The sequence below is a fragment of the Filicampus tigris genome, chromosome 5 (assembly GCF_054856515.1).
Source record: "Filicampus tigris isolate MCC_2025a chromosome 5, RoL_Ftig_1.0, whole genome shotgun sequence".
NCBI classification, from domain to species: Eukaryota; Metazoa; Chordata; class Actinopteri; order Syngnathiformes; family Syngnathidae; genus Filicampus; species Filicampus tigris.
This window is the reverse complement of record NC_141221.1, coordinates 28,413,392-28,432,982: the sequence shown is the minus strand read 5'-3', so window position 1 is coordinate 28,432,982 and position 19,591 is coordinate 28,413,392. Positions and strand designations below refer to the sequence as shown.

Genomic DNA, 19,591 nt, shown 5'->3' with positions numbered 1-19,591 from the left:
GTTGAAAAAAGTTGAATGAAGTTGAATAAAGTGGAATAAAGTCGAATGATGCTGAATAAAGTTGAACAGTGTTGGGCAAGTTACTTCCAAAATGTAATATATTACATATTACTAGTTACTTGCATGTGAAAGTATGTTTCTTTACAATATTACTCTATTTGTAGAGTAATGCGTTACTCAAGTTAAAGTTACTTTGAAGTTACTTTTTCAAAAATCAGGGATTAATTTATTTAATAATGATTTCAAGACCTTAAAAGGAAAATGCAAAATTTGCTGTCATACTCTAGCTGGTAAAGTTAACTTATGAGCATATTTAACTATATAGTGTGGTCTATAATATTAAATGTTTCAACTTGATGGTGTGGTGTGACATCACTACCTTTGATCAATATTTGTATCAATAAGATTTATTTTTTAAATAAATAATTTGTCCAGTAAATAAATAATCACAGACTGTAAACCACAAATGAAATTATCATTATTCTCAAATTAATTTACACACTGAGGGCGGCATGGCTCAGTGGTAGAGTGGTCCTTTCCCAACCGGCAGGTTGTGGGTTCAATCCCATTGTGACCATGTTGAAGTATCGTTGAGCAAGATGCTGAACCCCCACTTGCTCCTGATGCTGCGTCATCAGGAGGTAGATGAGGTACAATGTGAAGCGCTTTGAGTACCAAAGGTAGAAAAGCGCTATACAAATGACAGTCCATTTGCCATTTACGCACAAATAATAGTGATGCATAACATATAATCGTTAATTGGCCTAACAAGACAGATAGATAGATAGATAGATAGATAGATAGATAGATAGATAGATAGATAGATAGATAGATAGATAGATAGATAGATAGATAGATAGATAGATAGATAGATAGATAGTTAGAAACACACAGACAGGGCATGTGTAATAAAAGCAAAAATATGTATTGTCAAAACTCACTCAAAACTGACCTGACTAAATGTTTTTTCCTTTTTCATTATTATTTTGTTTTACAAATGGCAATTGATGGCACTAAGTTCATTAAATCATATCTAAAAAGCACAGTGACTTATTTTTTTGCAGTTTATTTGCTTCGTTTTACTTAGTTTTGTTCCTGCTTGTATTTTGTGTCTATGATTTACATTTTATTTTATGAAACCGTGACAGTGATTATTGTCACAAACAATAACTTCTCAGCTCTCTTAGGTGTTGTCAATGGTGTAAAGACAAGCGAATCGCTAGGTGGAATGTTGACACGCGCACTGACGTTAGGTGAAGCTCCAAGTGTGACAAGAGCTTTTTATTTAAGTAATGCTGAAAGTAAAGATTTAATATTAAGTGAGGTTATGAACGTACCTCCTTGTTAAATGATATCAACATGTGCATTAAGGTCCTGAAATTTGTAACATGTTACCGGTCTCAGTAACTGTAATAATATTACAAAAAAATCGTAGTAACAAGTTACATTACGTCGTTACTGCCTAAATGTAATGTATTACTGTGCTGCATTACTTTTGTAACGCGTTACCTCCAACACTGAAGTTGAATGATACTGAATAAAGTTGAATAAAGAGGAATGAAGTTGAATGAATTCTATGAAAAATTGTGGAATGTTTTGGAATGAGTATGAATCGATCCAATGCAGTGAATGGGGAAGTGTTGAATGTGCCACTGGAAATGAATGGGTTTTTTTTGTGTGAAAAAAGTTGAATTTTGGGGGAACCATAAATGTTAGGGGCAAAAAAATGCAAGTTTTGATGGCATGCATTTTTGGAATAATTTGAAATTTGAACGGGCTGAATCGGATGAAGTATGTGGAAGTAGCCACAGTTTGAATGTACCATTGGAAATGAATGGGGCTTTTGGGGGTGAAAAAAGTTGAATTTTGGGGGAACCATAAAAGTTAGGGAGGAAAACAAAAAGGAGCAGCCATGGCGTGAATAGTTTAAAGTTTGAACTGAGTGAATTTGATGAAGTATGTGGAAGTAGCGACACGCCAGAGTTTTGGAGTGGCAACAGGCGAAGGAAGCTAAATGAAAACTACAGAATGCGTTGGAATGAAGTTGAATGTAGTTGAATGAAGTTGTATGATACTGAATTAAGTTGAATGACACTGAATTAAGTTGAATGATACTGAATGAAGTTGAATGATTCTGAATTAAGTGGAATGAAGTTGAATGAAATTTGAATGAAAAGGAATTAATTGAAATGAAGTAGAAATAAGTGGGATGAAGTTGATTTGAATGAAGTTGAATGTATTTGAATGAAGTTGAATGTAGTTGAATGAAGTTGAATGATACTGAATTCAATTGAATGATACTGAATTAAGTGGAATGAAATTGAATGAAAAGTAATGAATTGAATTGAAGTAGAATTAAGTGGAATTAAGTTGAATGATACTGAATGAAGCTGAATGATACTGAATAAAGTTGAATGATGCTGAATGAAGTTGAATGATACTGAATGAAGTTGAATATAGTGGAATGAAGTTGAATCATGTTGAATGATACTAAATGAAGTTGAATGATACTGAATGAAGTTGAATGACCTCTATGAAAAACTGTGGAATTCATTGAAATGATACTGAATGAAGTTGAATGACCTCAAATTATAGAGAATAGCCTTGAATGATGAGGACATAAAAAATAAGAAGGGAAGAAAAGACTTCCGGTTCATTTTCGGGTCATTTGGGTCACTTTCTTTCCATTTCCGGGTCATATGGACACTTTTGGTCCATTTCCTAGTCATTTGGACCACTTCCGGTTCGTTTCCAGGCCATTTGAGTAACTTCCGGTCTATTTGCGGGTCATTTGGGTCACTTCTGGTCCATTTCCGGGTCATTTGGGTCACTTTCTGTTAATTTCCGGTTCATTTGGGGTCACTTCCTGTTGAATATGGGTCACTTCCTGTTGATTTTGGGTCCTCTTCCAAGATGGCCGCCGCACTGGGGAGACCTCAGGGTGAGTATCCCCAGTCTAGCTAATGTCCCTTCCCAAGATGGCCGCCGCACTGGGGAGACCTCGGGGTGAGTATCCCCAGTCTAGCTAATGTCCCTTCCCAAGATGGCCGCCAAACTAGGGAGACCTCGGGGTGAGTATCCCCAGTCTAGCTAATGTCCTTGACCAAGATGGCCACCGCACTGGGGAGACCTAGCGGTGAGTATCCCCAGTCTATCTAATGTCCCTGTCCAAGATGGCCGCCTGTCCAAGATGGCCGCCGCACTGGGGAGACCTCGGGGTGAGTATCCCCAGTCTAGCTAATGTCCCTTCCCAAGATGGCCGCCAAACTAGGGAGACCTCGGGGTGAGTTTCCCTACTCCAGCTAATGTCTCTGTGCAAGATGACCGCCGCACTGGGGAGACCAAGGGGCAACAACACTGGTCCACTGGAAATGAATGGTGAATTTGTGTGTTTTTTTTAAGTGAATGAGTTGAATGTTTTTGAAAGTAGGAATTTTGGGGGTTCTGAGAAGCTGAATGTGAGTTGAATGAGTGTAATGACTTGAATTTGTGGAAATTGGGAAGGTGTAAATGTGAAAGGTTGAACGATTTAATGGAAGTGAGTGGTAAATAGTTGAATTTTTGTGGGTTTTTTAAGTGTGAATGAGTTGAATGTGTGGGACGTAGGAATGTTGGGGGTGTTGAAAAGTTGAATGTGAGCTGAATGAGTTGAATGACTTGAATTTGGTATGGTGTAAATGCTAAAAGTTAAATCTGCCAATGGAAATTAATGGTGAACACTTGAATTTTTGTGGGTTTTTTAAGTGTGAATGAGTTGAAAATGTGGGAGGTAGGAATTTTGGGGGTGTTGAAAATGCGCAATGTGAGTTGACTGAGTTGAATGACTTGAATTTGTGGAAATTGGGAAGGTGTAAATGTGAAAAGCTTAATGTGCCAATGGAAATGAATGTGAATAGTTGATTTTTTTGTGGGTTTTTTAAGGGTGATTGAGTTGAATGCGTTGGAAATAGGAATTTGGGGTGTGTGGAAAAGCTTGACCAATATGAGTTGAATGAGATGAATGTTGTGAATTTCAAATTGGAATGACGTAAATGTGAATTGTTGAGTATGGCAATGGGAATGAATGGTGGAATTTTGTGGTTTTTTTACGGGTGAATAAGTTGAATTTTGGGGAAACAGGAATTGTGGGTGTGTTGAATAGCTTTACCAATGTGAGTTGAATGAGTTGAATCTTGTGAATTCTAAAGTGGAATGGTGGAAATCGGAAATGTTGAATATGCCATTGGAAATGAATGTTTTTTGGGGGGGTGAAAAACGGGGAATTTGGGGGGAAAACATAATTTTTTTGAATGTAGAAAAAGGACCCCATGTTGCCGTGAATTTTTGGAATACATTGAAGTTGGAATGGCGAGAATCGGTTGAAAAATGTGGAAGTAGAAGAACGCCCAAAAAGTGCGAGGAATAAAATAGAAGAAGAAGAAGAAGAAAGGTTAATGGTGTAGAATAACATATGTTATTCTTCACACAATAATAATAAACTGTAGGAATAACATATGTGTGAAGGCCTTCACACAATAATAATAATAAACTATAGGAATAACATATGTGTCAATCAACATTGTTTTATTGTTAAACCTGGCATTACCATGGCAACAGCTTTTTGCGAAAAATTTCAAACTTTGTGTTTAAACATGATAAAGGCCAAAACACTCTTCCAAGCAAATATGGAGGAGATCTGGCTAACCTGCCAGGAGAAAAACTTAATTTAGCCAGTAGGTGGCGCTCCCACTATGACGAAAAGTTATTTCGGAGATGTCTTCAGGTGTAGACTGTCATCAAATTTGACAAGATATTATCATTTGGATCACATTAAAGCTGCTTTTAAAGTCAATATGATGCAGAATTCTAAAGTAAATTCAAAATGGCGGACCTCCTGCTAGGTTATCACATGGCTCCAAGAAACTTTTTTGTAGGTTTTGACCTGTTACATCTACCGCCAAATGTTCATAGATATAGGTGAAACATACAACCGGGGTTGGTTTTTTAAAAGAATTCTAGAGGGCACTAGTGGGCCATTTTTTAAACAATTGCATGATAAAACAAAACAAAAAAGATGATTTTACCAGGCCTGATGTGTGTGCAAAGTTTTGTGAGATTTCGTGCATATTTAGCCCGTCAAAATCAGCGTAATTTCCTTGGCGAACTGCCCATTACCATGGCGACAGCTTTTCACGAAAAATCACAAATATCGTATTTTAAAATCAGGAAAGTCTACAGAGTCTCGTGAGCAAATATGAGATTGTCCTTGTTAACCTGATAGGAGAAAAACATCAAAGGATAAAACATGCACTTACTTTAGCCAGTAGGTGGCGCTACCACTATGATGGAAAATGTTCTGAGAATTTTTCAGGCTTCGACTATTATCAAATGTCATTAATATTTTAGAAGAAATTATAATGTGGGGCAAGTTCCACCACCTATTGTTCTCAGAGCAAATTCATACTCCATATTTAATTCAAAATGGCTGACTTCCTGTTTGGTTAAGCATATGGCTCCAAGATACTTTTTTGTAGGCCATGAACTGTTACATATAACCGCCAAATTTTCATCGATCTAGGTAAAACGTGCAACCAGGGCTGATTTTTTAATACATTTCTTGGGGGCGCTAGCGAGCCAGTTTTTACAAATTGCACAATAAAAGAAAAAAATATTGATGATTTCGCCAGGCCTGATGTGTGTGCACAAGTTTTGTGAGATTTCGTGCATGCTTAGACCCTCAAATCAGCGTTGTTTTTTTGGCGATCTGCGTGTTGCCATGGCAAATCACAAATTTCGTATGTTAATATTAGGAAGGTCTAAACACTCCTCCGAGAAAAAATGAGGTGGACCCGGTAACCCTGCTAGGATAAAAACATAAAAGAATAAAATATGTATTTCCTTCAGCCACTAGGTGGAGCAACCACTATGATGAAAAATAAGTTCGTAGATGTCTTCAGCTCTTGGCTATCATCAAATATGAAAAACATTGAGAAGTTTGGATGATCTGAGTCAAGTTAAAACAGCATTTATTGTCACGTATAATCAGACTTTGCGGCACCATCATGGCCACGCCCTTCACCGAAAAGTCACAATATTTGGCGTAGTGCAAGATCAACGTCTTGAGGATTTTCTGACAAATTTTCAGTCAGATTCGTTCAAGGGGCTCCATGCAGTATATAGAAATGTAAAAAAATGGCCTTTTTTGTCGCCACTAGGTGGCACTATATGTATAATGGAATAATATCAAATACATGTCTTAAGGTCGCAACCCTTTATGTACAAGTGAAGTTTGGGATTTTTTGGAGCAGCGTTCGCTGCTCGGACCCTAATAATAATAATAATAATAATAATTTCGACAAACCCTCCACCGTGCAGAAAATAAGAATGTTACTAATAAGGTAAAATGTTGTAACTTTTGCTTGTCTCTTTTTTGGAAAATGTGTTGCTCAAAAGGTCACAAAAGTCAATAAATATAGTGAGAGCGTTCAGATGGCAAAACTGCAGACCAAGTCGTAGCTCTTGCTCGCTCCCTCGCTTGTACTGTTCACATCTGCATATAAAATAAAAGCACAACTTTCAAATTAAAAGCACCTCATATTTAGCATTTTACATAGAATTCATGGTCACCGTGAGGACCAGTCAGTCTGTTGGCAGGCCAGATGTGGTCCATCGGACCGTACTTTGCCCAAGTCTGCATTAGATGATAGTTAAATAATAAATTATGGTAAAAAGTGATTTAAAGATTAAAGCTTGAATATGTTGTGATAATTATTTGCTCTATATTTAGTGTTGGTAGTTTTTACTCATGTGTCTGATCCCCCCCCACAATTTTTCTAAACACTTATTGCACATCTGTGCCTTATTTGAACAAAAGAGTGTCACGCTTCAGCAAACTCAGTATTTAGGTGACAGCGCTATGGAACCTGCAGCTTAATGGCATCCTGGCAAACAAAAGCCTTGTCTGGTCAGCAGTTTACTCACCCTCGCTGTCTTCCATCATGCTTCCTTATGGCTGTTCAAACAGCTTGTATAAACAGCTGAGTTTGCCCCAATAACTGATTGTACAACTGAGAATGAGCTTTTTCAGGTTGTAATACTTTATGGAGAATACTATTTAATGCAGCACATGTAGTCAGAGGGGATGCACTGAGAGGGAACATCAGCGGCGGTCCCCAACCTTTTTTGCAACACGGAGTGGTTTCACCTGAACACATATTTTTATGGATCGGCATGAAAACTAATGTGAAATGGTCTTTCACTTGTATAGCACTTTTCCACCTATTAAGGCTCTCAAAGCACTTCACATTGAGTTCACATTCACCTACCGATTGCATCAGGAGCAACTGGGGGTTCAGTATCTTGCTCAAGGACACTTTGACATGGTCACAAGGGCCCGGTATCGAACCCAAAACCTCTGGGTTGGAAAATGACCACTTTACCACTGAGCCATGCCACCCCCAAATAAAGGAAAGACAACTTCCTTTATGTAGCGCATTTCATACACAAGGTAGCTCAATGTGCTTTACATGGTTAAGAGTAGTGCTGTCAAGAGATTTAAAAAAAAAAGAGGGATTAATTATGATCTTAATTGATTGATTAATTGATCTAATTAATCTATTTTTCATCTCACTTAAAAATTGCTAAGAAAAGCCCCAAAGCCCCCATTGCCTCTATGTACTGTATGTATCTGTATTTATGGTGCATATCTTCTTTTCTATTATCCTATCATTTGGCATTTTGAGGAACTGTTTGGTACATTTATCAGCCAAGTCCCTGGTTTAGTTTTCACGACGATCAATGCAAAATTAGTTGAAGTTCTGAGTTGAAATTCCACTCACCATCAATAAAGTGTCCAGTAACTCCCAAATAACCGCGGTTGCGAGTTGAGGTCCAGTGATCTGCGGTTATAGCAATACATTTGTTTGCTTTTCTTTTCACCGGCATACATCTTGCTGATTTTAGTCATGACTGCACTCCTGCACGATGGTTTGTATGATGGGTCATTGGACGCTGTTTGCAACACCTCAATGAATCCCTTGTCTTCAACTACGTTGATCAGCCTGCAGTTCATCGCTATTCCCCTGGCAAGACCATTCGTCAGCCTGTCGGTCGGAAACTTGCTCATAGGCGGGCTGTTCTCGAGTTTAGCTTGGTGAATAGCTTTGCAATGGCTGGCTGCATTAGCGTCTTTGTTGCTATCATTGGCTGTGGCTTTAGTTGTGGCTGGTTACTTAGCATTCATGTGGTGGGCTTGAACTGCTTCTTTGGAAAGCAAAGTCCTTCTTTCAAACAAGGCATATCACTCTGGCTTTATCAATAGTGCTGTCAGGGCGTTTTTTTAATTTACCATTCATTGGCCCAACAACTCTCACATGCTCCTCCATTTTCACATCTTATATCGGCTCCTGAACTTGCCATCTACAATAGGTTATGCCAAACTGCATATGACAGATACAATGAAAGACAACCAGTGTCCACTTCAGACATTGTTTTTTACATCCCCAACAACTCAAGCACAAGCCCCACGCATCAAAACGGATCTCATAATCACAATCATAATCATCATCATTATCATCATAATCATACAGAAACAGTAAAGTCAGAGATTAAAAATTAGATGAATGTGGTTAAAAAAATAATGCTTTAACTGTGACTAATTAATAATTAATTAATTGATTGTAATCAATGCACTATTTTGACAACCCTATGCAAACATAACTGACAAATCATCCATATGCAGGGGTGGTACTATTTACGCATGGAATATGTTCATTGGCTGTTGTTGAACTCTGACATGGGAAACATTAGTTAATTGAATCAAGTAAGCAATCAATCAAACTAAGGTCCAGCCTATGTTTTGAAAGCTTGTGTGTCAAAATCCGTCAAAGGTAACTCAATCTACGATGAAAAATATGTACCTATGTAATATGGATATGTATCTGATAGCAACCTGTAACAGTTGCAGCAGCTAATAATGTGGCTTTATGGATATCAGGCTTGTTGTGGACTAACTATATTACTGGAATACTTTTGCTGGACCCTTGTCGACATAATATGATCATTGATGATGGATTATGAAATTGTGTCGGACATTTGAGGATGAAATGGTGAGTTGCACATTTTTTGTGTGTTAGCATTGTTTTGACTTAAAAGCTCATAAATGATGCAGATATGATTGTATAATGCTTGGTATCATTCGCTTGGTATCATTCGAATCTGCGGAAACTCAGTTTTCTAACCATATATAACATGCCCAGGAATGCTTTGAAGTTGTTCAGTATGTAGTGAATGTCCCGCGTGCATGACCCACAAAACCACATGTGGGTGGTTGGAATGGCAATGGGTTGGGTAAAATAATTGTTTGTTATTCTTGAGCAGTCTAAGGGCGCAGGATTATGACTAATTGAACGATTATATTTTTCTATAATTTTGAATATTTTTTGTTGGTAATATGGATGTGTTTGGACAAAGAAAACAGTCAATTTGGGAATTAATTGGTTTAGGGTAGGGGTCTAGGGGTTTAAAAGGTGGCCAACCTCTGTCATGAGTGTAGTGTGGGCCAGGAACGGAGCCAACAGAGAAGAGCCAAAATCTTTGTATGTGAGAACAGTTTGTTTTTTTTACTATATATTCAATAAATTGGGAGCCAAGCACAGCACCCTTTGGCTATGCCATTTTATTGTTGAGGGCTATTTTGAACCCCGTCACATATGGTGTCAGGAGTGGGATGGCTGGCCGAAGAAAGCGACGTTCCCAAAAGCGGAAAATTGAGGAGGACCTGGAGTCCTGTCATGGAGTAGGGGAGGGGCCTAGGAGTGAACTCCTGGGTCTGATGAGGGACCTTATGCCAGCAAAAACGAGAAGAAGGCCTGCTGGATGAGATACGTAACCTCTGTGTTTCACTACAACCTCCTACCCCTATTCATCCAAGCGATCCAGGGGAAGAGTTCCCTCAGGCAAGCAGCCCCCGGATGGGATTGCCTACACCTGTACAGGCAAGACGGCCACAGGGGGAGGACTCCAGTGGGCAGTATATTTTCCCGCCGCAGTCAGAGTTGAGGACGTATGCAGCGGAGCCCAAGATACTGCCATATCAGATGGGTGAAGATATTGAAAATTACCTAATGCTCTTTGAGCGTATCACAAAGACGTGGAGGTGGCCTGAGACTGAGTGGGCATGTCGCCTCGTGCTGCTTTTGTCAGGAAAAGCTTTAAAAGCGTATACAGCCATGGACGAGGAAGAGGCACATTGCTACAAGGATTTAAGAGCTGCCTTGTTAGTGAAATTCGACATCTCCCCAGAGGCGTATAGACAACGGTTCTGTTCGCCAATTGTTCCGCACCATGAGACGCCAACTGAAACGATCACCATCTTAGAGGCCTGTACCAACGATGAATTCGTCCAGACCAGCTCTACAAGGAGCAGATTGGGAAGATGGTCATCCTGGAACAGCTTCTTCAGGTCCTGCCTGCCGACATCCGCACCTGGGTCAGGGGACACGAACCCGAGGATGGCCTGACCGCAGCGAAGTTGGCATTACAGTATCAGAATGCCCGCCGAGGAGGCCCTCCACGTTTTCCCAGCTCAGCACCACGCTGGGCTCAGCAATAAGAAGATAAAATAAGATAAGAAGGCCTTTATTGATCCCACAGTGGGGAAATTTTCAGTTACAGCAGCAAAGATATAGGTAACACAGGGACAGCGGCATAATGTAGCCATTAATGTATAACATTAATGGCAAACATTCAGGATCAAACCTATGTAAATATAGTAGTAACATGTGTATATACACATGTATATACACACCAACATACATCTACATAAAAAGTATGAGGAACACTCATTTTAGCCTGTACATACTACAGAGGAAAAATACTCTAAGTAAGTGACAGTGCTGCAGTGCTGTAGTGAAATGTAAGGACCAGCATTGGATAAAAATAAAACTATACTAACAGTAGTGGGGAATGTTGGGTATTGCACGATATAAGCTCAGGTGCAGGACTGCACAATTGGACCAATGTCTGCCAGTTTGTAGAGACCACACAATGTTTTTGTTAAAGAGTCTGACAGCAGCAGGCAAGAAGGAGCAGCAGAATCTCTCCTTAGCACAGCGAGGGTGTAACAGTCTGTCACCGAAGGAGCTGTGGAGTTCTGTTAGGGTGCCCTGGAGGGGGTGGTCCGGGTTGTCCAGCATTGATGACAGCTTGGCCAACATCCTCCTGTCCCCCACCGAGTCCACAGAGTCCAGAGAGCAGCCCAGGACAGAGCCGACCCTCCTGACCAGTTTGTCCAGCCGCTTCTTGTCCCGGGCCGAGACGCCACCTGGCCAGGTGACCACTCCCTGGAAGAGGACTGATGCAACCACCGAGTCATAAAAGTTCCTGAGGAGTGTCCCCTGAACCCCAAAAGACCTCAGTCTCCTGAATAGGAAGAGTCTGCTCCGACTCTTCCTGGGGGACTCTGCCCAGCTTCAGGCTCAGGTTGAACATGTGCTGGACAATTCCACACAGCTGGTCTGCGCAGGATTTGAGGAGCTGGGTGCTGATGCCATCTGGACCCGCTACCTTCCTCGCCTTCATCTTCTTCAGCTGGTTCTTCACCTGAGATGTTGTGAAGGCAAAGGCTGGGCAGGAGGGAGTGGTGTAGCTGGGAGCTGGAGACTGTGGAGAAAAGAGGGGAGGGGGTGACACCCAGCAAGAGGAGTAGGTGGAGGCTGCAGCAGGCGGGACTGAGAGACTGCACCAGTCCAGCCCAGCTACGACTTGCGAGGTAACCCCAGCTCTGCTACCAACCTGCCAGCGTCCGGTAAGCCTATTGTTTGCTATTATTGCCAGCAGCAAGGACATATAGCTTCTGTGTGTCCAGTGCGAAAAGACAAGCTTACTGGTGCCTGTTATACGCCTCGTGCAGAGTGTGAACCGTTTACTAACCAATGATTGAAGGAGCGTACACTGAGAACTGTGACCCTGAATGATCCGTAGGTGACAGCACTGTTAGATAGTCGTAGCCACACATCACTGGTGAAGAAGGACCTCATTCCTGTGAACTGTATTGATTATGGAATGAAAACTGACATTGTATGTGTCCATGGAAATAGTCATGCCTATCCAAAAGCTGAAGTGACTGTTGTAGTTGATGATCAAGCATACCTGATGACTGTTGCTGTAGTAGAGAACCTACCTGCGGACACGGTACTTAGTACAGACTTACCTGTACTCCTGGACCTTTTACAGAAGGCCAAATATGATATGTTCAGTTGTGTGAATGTGCTTGATGTGACTGGCAATGTGTCGTGTCCGGTGGTCACTAGATCTCAAACCAAATTGGGTCTGGAACCTCTGCCAGACTTGGATGACAGCCTGTGTGTGGGGGGGCTCCAAGGGACCTAGGAAATCCAGGCGCCAGAGGTGTTTTGAGAAACAGCTAATGCTAAATAAACAAGATCGTAAAATGCTGATTGTGGATGAAATGTGGGCGGTACCAGAAGATAGAGTGGAGTTACAGCGGAAGGCTGTGACTTTAAAATCATGTTACAAAAACGTTGATACTCAAGCCAATGCTTAATGCTAATGTTACAGGTAAAGAACAGTTTGTTGTTATTGATGGTGTGTTATACATAAATAGCAATGCTTAAAAATGCCTGGTTGTTCCTGGCCCTGTAGACGGCTGGTAATGCGCGTTGCGCATACGCTCCCTTGGGCAGGGCATTTTGGTCGTCACAAGACCCATTTGCGAACAGACCCATCAGTACTCTGTTTTTCTGGACGTACTGCGCCACATGTCCTGCAAGCCAAATGACAGTTCCGATTCGCAAATCCGATAGGGCACTCCTCCATCCACTCCCAATCATTGCCACTCCTTTCCGCAGGATAGCAATGGACATTGTTGGCCCATTAGTTAAGAGTGCCCGGGGCCACCTGTACATTCACATACATCTTTCTGGCAACCAAGTTGCAGACCTCCTTAGGATCTTCCGGGAGATGCCATTGCTCTTCAGAGCAGAACCTGGCCGGACCATCCTGATGGAGCATGTGATCCGGTTGAAGGAACGGAATCCCATCCGTCTGCGTCCTTACCGTGTCCCTCAGCATCTTGTGGCACAACTCAAGTAGGAGGTGGAATCAATGCTGAAGCTTGGTGTTATTGAGCCATCAATGTCGGAGTTGTGTCATCCGGTGGTGATTGTATTTAAGAAAGATGGGTCGCGGCGGATCTGCATCGATTTTCGAAAACTGAACTCCATATCAGAGTTCGATACCTATCCAATGCCAAGAATAGATGACCTCCTGGACCGCATTGGCTCAGCAACTTTCATCACCACTCTGGACTTGTGCAAAGGCTACTGGCAGGTGCCGTTGGAGGCCTCCAGTCGGCCCTACACTGCCTTCAGAACACAACTGGAACTGTTCCAGTTCACAGTCATGCCCTTTGGCTTGCATGGTTCTTCAGATCTGTGAAGAATTCAGTGCAGGTTACCTGGACGATGTGGTGATTTTCAGTGGCACATGGGAGGAACACGTCCAGCACCTCAAAACTGTCTTGGAGAAGATAGCAGGACTGACCTTGAATGTGGCCAGGTGTGAGTGGGCTCGCCACGAAACTAGGTACCTTGGCTATCAACTGGGAAGAGGTGAGGTACGACCTCAGATGGATAAGGTTGAAGCTATCCAGAAGTGTCCTCGTCCTCGGACCAAAATGGAAGTGCGGTCCTTCCTGGGCCTGGCTGGATGGTATCGGAGGTTTGTACCTCAGTTTGCCACAATCGCGGCTCCACTCACTGCTCTGACCACGAAAAACCAGCCAAACCTTGTCAGTTGGACCGACGAGTGTGAAGAGGCTTACAGGACACTGAAGACCCTCCTCTGTTCTTCTCCAGTGTTGTGCAGTCCTAACTTTAACCACCGCTTCATGGTGCAAGTGGATGCCTCGGAGGTCAGTCTTGGGGCTGTCCTTGCTCAGGGTGAGTCCGGAGCTGAACAAACAACCCATCCTGTACCTCAGCCGCAAGCTGTTAACCAGTGAGTCCAGGTATTTGGTGGTGGAGAAAGAGTGACTGGCCATCAAGTGGGCTCTGGAGAGTCTTAGGTATTACTTGCTTGGGAGAGAGTTTGATCTGGAGACGGACCATCGAGCCCTTACGTGGGCCAACTCGATGAAAGACCACAACAGTCGATATGACGCGCTGGTACCTTTAATTGCAGCCCTTTAGGTTCGTGGTACGACACCGTTCTGGGAAGTCCAACGTCGTAGCTGACTACCTATCCAGGTTGCCAAGTCTTTGTCAACCTGCGGGAGTAGGAGGATGGTGTGACGGAGGGGCTCTGTCAGGTGCTGCGGGGAGAACAGTGTCGCCAACCTAATCCGATAGGCACATTAGCACACCCATACCTCGAGCTGTTCGTCAAAATCTTTGTATGTGAGAACAGTTTTTTTTTTTACTTTATATTCAATAAATTGGAAGCAAAGCACAGCACCCTTCGGCTATTTTATTTTATTGTTGAGGGCTATTTTGAACCCCGTCACAATGACAAAAAAAGACATTTATTTTGTTATTTGACTATTTTCTTGCTTATCACACTAGTGACGCTGTCTACCTGGGATCTGGGTTTGTCATCGAACAATCTGAGATCGATTGTGTATGTCTCCATGCACCTAGCAGGCGACCGTTGTGTGAGTTTCCTCACTCAAGTCTGCTGAGGAAACAGCACACAATCACTGTCGTGGTTATTTCTCCCCGTTTTCAGGTATGTCGCGGGCTAGGAGTTCATTTACTGTTTGTCATTAAGTAGTTCACATTGTTCTGAGTGTAAAAGAGAATACTGTGTAAATCTCCTTGTTTTAAGTTCATTTGTCGAGCATCAAATGTGTGTGCCCGTGCAAGCCCCGCTCGTTAAGAAAGAGTAGTAGTTACATGTTGGTGCAGCCATATTAGGACATATGTATGTATGTACGTATGTGTGTGTGCGTGCGTGCACATCCCCAATCACACAAAGGCTGCTGAGTCATGGCCGTTATGTTTGGAGCTAAAGTAATCACAGCTATCTAAGTTATGAGAATATGTAAGCTTTTATTGATGTACATTGAATATTAGGCATTCTAGGGTTTATAAAACATGTAACAATACTTTTTGTTATTGAACAGAAAATGGTTTGGAAGAAAAGGAAATGACTGAAAATGTTAACATTTCATTTTATCTAAATGTGTAAAGGATTTAATTTACTGTTTTACTTGGAAATATACTGCGAATTGTTGAGACTCAAGTAAAGTCTGCTGAGGAACGAGCACACAATCATTGTCGTGATTATTCCTCCCTGTTTTCAGACCAAATTCAGGGTGCAACGCTAACAGCTCGCTATCATAACTCCTCGTCGATTAGTCATATTTATGCCATTATTCTGTTATGCTAAACATTTGTTGCCAGGACCAATGTGTGTGTATAGATCATGCACCGGCGTGTTGATAGAGACAAGAAAACATAATGCCTCACGGGGAGGGCAACCTTTTCATATCTTGAATGATTGCCCAGTCAAACATTTGTAGCAATGTGGTGAAAATGACCGTTCATGTAGTTAAAGTGTAGGAACTTTTGTGTTGTGTGTGGTAAAGAAAGGTTTTCATGCGTGAGGATAAGCTGTACAGAAGATAGATGGATGGATAGTGTTATCCGTTCCTGCTTTGTCACTTAACCGTAGTCGGGAGACGCAGGGGAGATCTTTCTCCAAAGCTGGATTGCTTCCGGGATCGTGGCCATCGCACGTCATCAAAAAGGTGGAGCCCAGCAGCCCAAAAACACACGCCACAGGGAGACAAGGGTCGCACACTATATAATTCAAACTTGAAGTATTTTTTTTTCAAATGTAAAAACTGTAAATTGTTATCTTTGGGGTGAACAAATACCCCCAGAGTCCACACACACACATGCACACACACGCACACCCCCCCAGACACACTCACACACACGCACGCACACCCGTGCGCACCCACTTAAGCACCCATAGACATACTTGCATATACAGTGGCTACGGAAAGTATTCACACCCCTTGAAATGTTTAACTTTCTATCATTGCAACCATTTGCCAAAACCAAAAAATTTCATTTTATTTCTCATTAATCTACACTCAGCACCCCACTTGGGCAGTTCCTTCGACCTCATGATTCTCATTTGCTCTGTCATGCACTGTGAGCTGTAAGGTCTTAAATAGATAGGTGTGTGTCTTTCCTAATCAAGTCCCATCAGTGAGTTAAATATGAAGGTTTTTTGCAAAGGGTGTGAATACTTAAGACCATATGATGTTTAAGTTTTTCTTTTTTAATAAATTTGCAAAAATTCCTACATTATTGATTTTTTTCTGTCAAGATGGAGATGTGTGTGTACATTAATGAGAAATAAAATGAACTTTTTTGATTTTGGCAAATGGCTGCAATGATACAGAAAGTTAAACATTTCAAGGGGTCTGAATACTTTCCGTACCTACTGTAGTTCAAAGATTTGTAGGTTTGGTCAAATTTGAAAATTGTAAATTCTATAGTTGGAAAAACAATATTTCGCCATCAAAACCCTGTTCTCTGTGTTGGTTATGTTGTTATAAAGAAGGAAAGCACTGTCAGGGGTCACCAAGTCGGGTCCTCGAGGTCTGATGTCCTGCCTGTTTTCCATCTCTCCCTGCTGCAACCCACCTGATGATGGTGATCGTGATCAGGATCGTCATCAGGCTTTTACTGATGACATGATCATTTGCATGCAGGATAGCCATGTTATAACGTGGACACCTGTGGCTTTTAATCCGAAGTGGCCAATTTATTTTATCAGGTGACCTTCATTATTCCTTAAAATCACACAACTACATAAATTATGGTCTGTAACAGATTCCAGCATGGTGATATGTATGCAATGTGATGTCAAATGCTTAAGACCAAAAAACATAACGTTCAGTCATCCCTATACTCAAAGCGTAGACTTAATATACAGTACAAGAATATTCTGATTTATCCTTGTGTAGTAAAGATACTCTTTGCTACTGTGAACATCAGAACCAGTTTAACCTTTTCTCTGGCTCTGATCTCTCTTAACCTGCGCATCTTCCAACCATCAGCAACAGATGTTGCTACACTGCCAAATGGCCTACAAAGCAAACTGCCCTACTTTAATCCTATGTGTCGCCAGCATTAAAAATTGGATTGAGACAGACAAGATTAGATTATGCCGGCAGGATTTGACAAAATGCAAAATCCTCACTCAGGCTTTACATAATCTCCTTTCACTCCCAGTGAGCATCAAGCCCTCCCAGCAGATGCCAGACTATGTGTGCATGTCTTTCTGAAAATATCCATCTCTTTGGACATTGTCTTCTTTTGAATATTGCAGATGTTTAAGGTTCTTTTCAGGGCAATTTTCTTTCAAGTTAAATTCAGTTTTTTATTTTTTTTTTACCTCAACAGTTCATGTTCTTGCTAAATCCGTCTGTTTTTACGATGATTTATATTTCTATACAGCAAAACATTACTGTACAATACTGCAAAACCTCATACATTGCTTGCAACCAAATGAAACAATAAATGGATAGTAAACAAATATCATGAATACATGGGATGCAGTGCATCGCAGTGGATGACAGGTTAGCATATCTGCCTCTCACTTCTGAGGTTGTGGCTTCAAATCTAAACCCTGGCCTTCCTTGCATGTCCTCCCCGTGTCTGTGTGGGTGTAGTTTGGGTACTCTGGTTTCCTCCCACATTGCAAAAAAACACATGGTATCTTAATTGAAGGTATGTACTGTATCTGACTGTGAATGGTTGTTTGTACGTGCCCTGCAATTGGCTGACGGCCAGTTCTGCCTCTTGCTCAAAGTCAGCCGGGATTGGCTCCAGCTCACCTGTGACCGTTGTGAGGATAAAATGTACTGAGAATGAATGGTTGGATGTGGGATTGAGTAAAACATTGACTACAAAAATGTATGAAAATAGTTTGACTGTAAAAACAAAAAATATCATTTGTTCTAAGTCAATGCACACACACACACACACACACACACACACAGGCACACACACACCAACATACGCACACATACAGTATGTACCTGTATGTATGTGAAACAGCTTTTTGTTCCCCTCAAACGTTCTTACTGTAAAGAACAGAATCCTATCTTAAACCAGCACCTGCAAGTACCAACCGGTGAGGGGTGTATGATCATGGCAAACCTACGGTTGAAAACAGAATTATATTTTCACCCCAAATCCTCAGCCATCTGATAGCTGGTGGATTGGGGTTACGTTTGAGGAGCTTTTCTTGCGGCTTGCTATGAGCAGGGGATAAATACATTTACACTTTCTATCTCAGGCTGCTAATCCATCAGCAGCTCAGCCATTTAGCAGCAGCACAGGACCTCGAAACCTGAAAAGCCATCATGCTGTGAGGAGGGGGAGTGCTAATAGCTGAACAGCTGCTTATGGAACAGGACTCCGCGTGTGCATATAGTCACACACGCACACACACACTACTCCCCATATGGCATGGGGCCAGATGACAAAACTTCAACAAGGGTCACAGTTGGTACTGACTGATCTGCCTCAGAGATACACTCCCGAAAGGATAAATACCACATTGTTTATGTTATTGTACATACGAGAATATTTTACCCCCAGCTTTTGTCTGTCTCCTGCCGGATGTGGAATTACATTTTTCCAAAGAAAACAATTATGATCACTTATAGTGACGCGTACGCGGAAATATAAAGAGGCCTTTACTTGTGCCATGAAGATGTGCCATAGAATGTAGCACCCTTAGTGTTACTCACACCCAAAACTAATGACATTTACATTTATCTAGGTTCAGAGAGCTGGATACCTTTAATTATCAGTATTTCTTGAAGAGAGTCACTGGAAGTTGACCAAAGCAAGAATTTATTGCCCTCACAATTAGGATTGGGCATAGAGAACCGAAAATCGACTGGAACCAGGATCAACATTCTGGTTCTCACACAATGGTTCAGATTTTAAAATCTTTGTCAAATTTCATTGCTTAGTTCGCCACAGGAACGAAGAAGGACCAATATGAAATGTGCCCCTTGCCGCTGCCGGAACCTAACATGGGCACACAGCAGCTCGGCCCATCCCCGCTGTATCGCTCCTATGCCAGGTCGGCCCAGCTGCCCGCTCCCGCTTGGGTGTATGGCCACCGCCGCGAATCTGGATAGGAATGAACGGGAGATCAACAGGTGGATCTTGTCCGCTCCAGCCTGTGTAAGTGCAGAAGCGATCGCCACGGTATTTTTGATTTTGTGGAGGTGATCATGATGAGATCACGTTTTATGTCAATAAATCCAAACTAGTAGTAGAGTAGTAATGTGCATTTGCATTTTGGTGGCGATCGGTCGCCATTTTAGACAACAGAACTGACAAAGCGAGCAATATTAACGCGCTTGGCTCCCTCCCGTGACGTAGACAGCTGAGACTGAAAAAATAACAAGGGGCGAGGCAATTTTTCATAAACCTAATCACAAAAAAAGCCCTTAAATCACTACAGACTATTTTGAGGTGGGCATATTAGTACTGATAACATTTTTTCATGCAAACGTATTATATTAGTGCCAAAGTTAAGATCATCCAAGTGT

The 19,591-nt window shown here is 41.7% G+C and overlaps 1 protein-coding gene across 12 annotated transcripts in view; it reads right to left on the bottom strand.

The window, feature by feature from the left end:
• The window catches only part of LOC147148014 (uncharacterized), a 57,272-nt gene that overhangs the window by 22,237 nt on the left and 15,444 nt on the right, over positions 1–19,591 (bottom strand). The window contains exon 6 of one of the 12 annotated variants that reach the window (XR_015086739.1): positions 7,818–19,166. The exons of 10 other annotated variants lie outside the window; for them this stretch is intronic. The gene's annotated coding sequence lies outside the window, so the exon portion shown is untranslated. The remainder of the gene's footprint in view (positions 1–7,817; positions 19,167–19,591) is intronic. One more of the 12 variants, XR_015086743.1, reaches the window with a different exon arrangement.